This window comes from Muscardinus avellanarius (genome assembly GCF_963383645.1).
Source record: "Muscardinus avellanarius genome assembly, chromosome: 12".
In the NCBI taxonomy this organism is placed as follows: Eukaryota; Metazoa; Chordata; class Mammalia; order Rodentia; family Gliridae; genus Muscardinus; species Muscardinus avellanarius.
The window spans coordinates 95,079,558-95,085,557 of record NC_137798.1 but is presented as its reverse complement, the minus strand read 5'-3'; positions in this window follow the sequence as shown (position 1 = coordinate 95,085,557).

Genomic DNA, 6,000 nt, shown 5'->3' with positions numbered 1-6,000 from the left:
ACCGGAGGATCGCGGTTCGCGGACAGCCTCAGCTACTTAGTGAGGCCCTCTGCAACTCAGTGAGTCCAGGTTTCAAAATAAAGAATAAAAAAAATAGGGCAGAGGGTGTGGCTCGGAGGTGGAATGCCCCTGGGTTATATCCCTAGACCCGCAAAAAAAAAAAAAAAAAAAAAAAAAAAAGAAAAAAGAAGATGATAGTTCTATTACGTGGGTGGTCATTTAAATGGGCAAACATAGCCGGGCGGGCGTGGTGGCGCACGCTTGTAACCCCGGCATTTGGGAGGCTGAGACTGGAGGATTGTCATTAATGGCCAGCCTCAGCTACTCAGTGAGGCCTTTGCAACTCAGTGAGACCCTGCTTCAAAATAAAGAATAAAACCAGGCGTGGTGGCGCACACTTGTAATCCCAGCGCTTGGGAGGGTGAGACTGGAGGATCACACAGGTTCAAAACCAGCCTCAGCTACTTAGTGAGGCTCTCAGCAACTGAGTGAGACCCTGTTTCCAAATAAAGTATAAAACTAGGTCTGGGAGTATAGCCCAGAAGTAGAAAGCCCCTGGGTTCCACCCCCACTACCACAGAAAAATTAAAAATAGGGCTGGGAGTGTCACTCAGACTTAGAATGCCCCTGGGTTCCATTCCCAGTACCACAAATATATATATATATATATATATATATATATATATATATATATATATATATATATATATGTTGTGTTACTAAACATCAACACTACCTCTAAGTTACACAGTTCTTGTTCTATTTTATTTCTATTTTGAAACAGAGTCTTGATAGGTTGATGATATTCTCACTACTTGCTGAAGCTGGCCTCAAACCTGCAATCCTGTCTCAACCTCCCAAGTACTGGGATTATAGGAGTGAGTGCACCACCATGCCTGGTTTGTAATAACTTTTCAAATAAGGAAGCATGAAGCCTCCAACTTTGTTCTTTTTCAAGACTACCTAGGCTATTAGGAATCCCTGGAACTTTCTTTTTTCTTTTCCTGGTGTTAGAGATCAAACCCAAGGGCATTCTGCCTCTGAGCTACACCCCATCCCTATTTTATTTTTTGTGCTGAAACCATGCCTCTCTAGGCTGCTGAGTCTTGTTAAATTGCTAAGGCTGGCCTGGAGCATGTGGTCCTCCTGTGCCACCACACCCGGCTAGTTGATCTTAAGAGAAGGGAATTATCCTTGGTAATCTGGGTGGTCTGATAAAGTCAGTTAAAGGCCTGAGCAGCCCAGCTGTTTCCTCCAGGGAGAAGTAATCCGTCCTTGGTCGGCTATGTGAGCTTCTGCACAGGAGTGTGCAGCCTGCTGCTGACCTGTCCTAAGTATTTCAGAGCCCCTACCACGCTGTCATGCAGACTACCTAAGGTGTGTGTTGTACAGATGTATACTGCTGGTTATTTCTCTGGTGGAACCCTACTGATAAAACCGTTAAGACTGTGTTTTAAAAATCATTTAAACAAGGTGTGGTGGCAGGCACACACCTGTAATCCAAGGTACTTGTCAGGCTGAGGCTGGAGGATGGCAAGGCCAGCCTGAGCAATTTAGTGAGAGACTGTCTAGAAAAAAAGGGCTGGGGTATAACTTCATTACAGAGTGCTGCTCTAGCATGTAGGAGACCCTAGGTTTAATCCCCAACATTGCAAAATAAATAAATAGTCTAAAGCTAATCTTTATCACTATTTACAATGCAATTTTAACCTATTGCCATGGAAGCACACGCCTGTAATCCAGTACTTGAAACAGGAAGCTCGCAGGTTCGCGGCCAGCCTCAGCAACTTAGTGATATTCTCAGTGACCTAGTAAGGCCCTGTTTCAAAATAAAAAACAAAATAGGGCTGAGTGTAGATCAGAAGGAGAAGCCCCTGGGTTCAAACCCCAGTACTATAATCCCCATACTTGGGAGGCTAAGACAGGAGGATCACAGTTGAGGCTAGCATATGGTAATTTAGCGACTTCTTGTTTCAAATAAAAAAAATAAAAAGGGCTGGGGTGTGAGGGTCAGTGGTAGAATGCTCTTTGGTACTATCTTACTAATCATAGAAAAAAGGGAATTTCACTGTCATGCAGATTGAAACTATCCTGTGTGGATAATGTAACTATTATCATTTATTGCACTTTCTTTCTTTTTACTTGGTGACTTGAAATCTCAGCATGAGCAACTTTAGTTTTAGTCTCTTGTTGAGGCCTAATGTAGGAGCTTAGTCCAAACAATGGTGTCCGATCATTTCTTTTTTTCTTTTTTCTTTTTTTTTTTTTTTTGCCGGTCTCAGATGGAACCCAGGGGCATTTGACCTCCAGGGGCTCCACCCCTGCCCTATTTGCCCTATTTTTAATTTTTTTTTTTTTTTTTTTTTTTTTTTTTTTTGGTGGTACTGGGGTTCCTGGAAGCCCTTCTACCTCCGGGCTACACTCCCAGACCTATTTTTTTTTTATACTTTTTTATTTGGAAACAGGGTCTCCTAAGCCAGCGCGCGCAGCTGGCTTCGAACCTGCGCGATCCTCCTGTCTCTGCCTCCCAAGCGCGGGGATTACAAGCGTGAGCCAGCACACCTGGCTGTTTTAATTCTTTATTTCGAAACCGGGTCTCACTAAGTTATGGAGGGCCTCACTAGCTGAGGCTGTCCGTGAACTGTGATCCTCCAGTCTCAGCCTCCCGAATGCTGGGATGACAAGTGTAATTTCTATTTAACCTGTAACTGTACTTGCATGTTTTGTATTCCTTACAAAATATGAAACTCAAAGAAGGGCCAGATGGTTGAGGCTTAAATACCCTCATATTGGGGAGAAGAAAATGGAGACTGTGGCATATTTTTTTTTATTATTTTTGGTACTGGAGATTGAACCCAACAGCAGTCTACCTTGGAGCTATACCCCAGCCCTATTTTAATTTGGAAACTGGGTCTCCCTAGGATGACGAGAGTCTACTTGCTGAGGCTGTCCTTAAACCTGCAATCCTCCTTTCTAAGCCTCCCAAGTACTTGGATTACAGACTGTGCCAACACACCCCTGGCTGACTGTGGGTAATTTAGAATAATAAATGGTTTGGGGTAAATGGACTCAGAAGACAGAAATGATCTGTCTCCAGAGAGTAAATGATTCCCTTTGGTATGTGAAGGAGTCAGAGGGACCAATGATATCTTGTGGCAAAGTCTGTCCAGGTGTGGTTTCATTCCTGTCCTCTTTCTTGCCAACACTGGATTTTCAAGGAGGAAATGGAAGACCATGGTGTTCTCTGGTGGGCACAGCATGAAGTCAGTGCCAGTGTAGCCTCTACCAGCCTCTGCTGATCTCCACGGCCCTTTAATTTAAAAAATCAGTATGCCAGGGTGCCATATTTGGGGGTAACTTTCCCTGGACTCTTTCATCCAGATGCTTAAAATGATTGCATTTTACTTTTCAAAAAAAGCAATTACTTTATAACTTTCCAGCTTTTTTGTGTATGTGGTGCTAGGGATTGAAACCAGGGGCATTCTACCTCTGAGCTACATCCCCCACCATATTTTTTAATTAATTAATTTACTTATTTATTTTGCTGTACTGGGGATGGAACCCAAGGGCATTCTACCTCTAAGCTATACCTTCAACCCTATTTATTATTATTTTATTTATTTATTTATTGGTACTGTGAATTGAACCCAGGGGCATTCTACCTCTGAGCTACATCCCCCACCCTATTTATTTATTTACTTATTTATTTTGCTGTGCTGGGGATGGAACCCAAGCGCATTCTACCTCTAAGCTACACCTTCAACCCTATTTTTTATGCTTTATTTTATTTATTTATTGGTACTGTGAATTGAACCCAGGGGCATTCTACCTTCAAGCTACACCCCCAACCCCAATTTTTATTCCTTATTTTGAAACAGGGTCTCACTAAGTTGCAGAGGGCCCCACTAAGTAGCCGAGGCTGGCCTCAAACCTGCAATCCTTCTGTCTCAGCCTCTTAAATAATGGGATTACAAGTGGGCAGCACCATGCCCGGCTTTTTTATTGTTATTTTAAAACAAGATCTAAGTTAAGGAGGGCCTAAGTAGCTGAGGCTGTATGACCCTCTTGTTTTAGCCTTATAAGTACTGGGATTACAAGCATGAGTCACCATGCCCAGCTCAGCCTCCCCAATGCTGGGGATTACAAGGGTGTGCCACCACTCCTAGCTTCTGACTCGGTATTTCTGATGAAAATTTGAGAGATTTGCTCTATGCGTAAAACACATCACATTTTGAGGCTAGTATAAAAAACAAGAAGTGTGTGTGTGTGTGTGTGTGTGTGTGTGTGTGTGTGTGTGTGTGTGTGTATGCATATACATACATATTTTGGTGCTGAGGACTGAATCCAGGGGGTTTCTACTTCTGAGCTATATCCCCAGCCCTATTTCATTTACTTATGTGTGGTACTGGGGTGGAACTCAGGGGCCTTCTAGCTACACTCCCAGGACTATTTTTACCTTTTTTCTTTTCTTTTTTTTTTTTGCAGTACTTGGGTTCGATCCCAAGTACTGGGGGGTGGTACCCAGAAGCTTTCTACCTCCGGGCTATGCTCCCAGACCTATTTTATATTTTATTTGGAAACAGGGTCTCACTAAATTGCTTGAGAGCCTTACTCAGTAGTTAAGGCTGGTTTCGAACCTGTGCGATCCTCCTGTCTCAGCCTCCCAAACTCGGGGATTACAAGCGTGCGCCACCACGCCTGGCTAGTGACTCTCTGATTTTAGCCTCCCAAATACTGGGATTACAGACGCACCACCACGCCCCAATAGATACATTATATATATATATATTCTTAATTTTATGTTCCATTATTGAGATACTTTTGAAGATACTGTAATAAAAATCACTGAAATAAATTTCCTGTTTCTTCGTACTTTAAAAAAAGAGTGGCTACTATAAAATTTAAAATTACAAGTAGCACACATTCCATTGCTAGTAAGTAGGACTGACCTAGCCGATGGGGCAAAAATTAAAAGCCTCCTCCCAAGGTCGGCTGTTATTTGCATAAGAAAGTTATTCTTTGGGAAGATAAGATTAGCACACCACAGTAATCCCAGTACCTGGGATGCTGAGACAGAGGGTATCAAGTCTTAGAAACTTAGCAAGACCCTGTTTCAACTTAAAAAAAAAAAATTGCGGGTGTAGCCGGGAGGTAGAACGCCCTGGGTTCAACTCCAAGTGCCAAAATGAAAAAAAAGAAAGAAAAGATTAACAGTACTTTAAGGAGGCGTTAAAAACAAAGCACCCATTATCTATCCTGAGAATTACTCACCCTCATTAGACAGTAAAGCACTTATTTTTGCGAGGCCCTTAAGTTCTTTTGGCAACAAGGAGGGCTAGAAAACATCAGTCTGACAACGGAGAGGAGGGAGGAGCTGCCCTGGACAGCGTGAGGTTTAGGATGGGCACGTGGGGCTCAGGCCCAGAAATCGAAACGCGTTTCCAGTGGACGCGCAGTCGGCCGGGCGAGCCCGGGCATCCCAGGCCCGCGCGGGGTTAGGCCCAAAGCTTTCCACTGGACCCGGAGGAGAGCCGGGGAGGGTCCCGGCCCCGGCCCGCGGCGGCGGGGAGAAGGCGCCGCCCGCACCCGCGGGGCAGGGCCGGGCCGCGGCGCAGCGAAGGCGGGAGCGCACCCCGCGCCCCTTCCGAGTGCCGGCGCGCGGCTGATGACGTCCACAAGGCGCGACGCACGCACGCACGCACGCACGCACGCGCCGCCCTGCGCACGCTCCGGGTGCGTGCGGGGAGGCGCGAGGGAGTCCCGGGCCGTCACCGGCGCGACCAGCGTCCCGCCTCCTCCGCTCCCGGCGCTCCCGCCGCCTCGGCCGCTCGGCGCCCGCCTCCGCGCTGGGCCTCCGCCGCGCCGAGCTGCGGCCTCGCGCGTGTCTCTTTAAATGGTGGGGCCCGCGGGCCGCCCCTGCGGCCGCTGCCCGGGTGGCCCCGCGCGCCGCTTTTGAGAGGCGAGCCAAGATGGCGGCGGCTTTGGCTCTGTGAGGAAGAC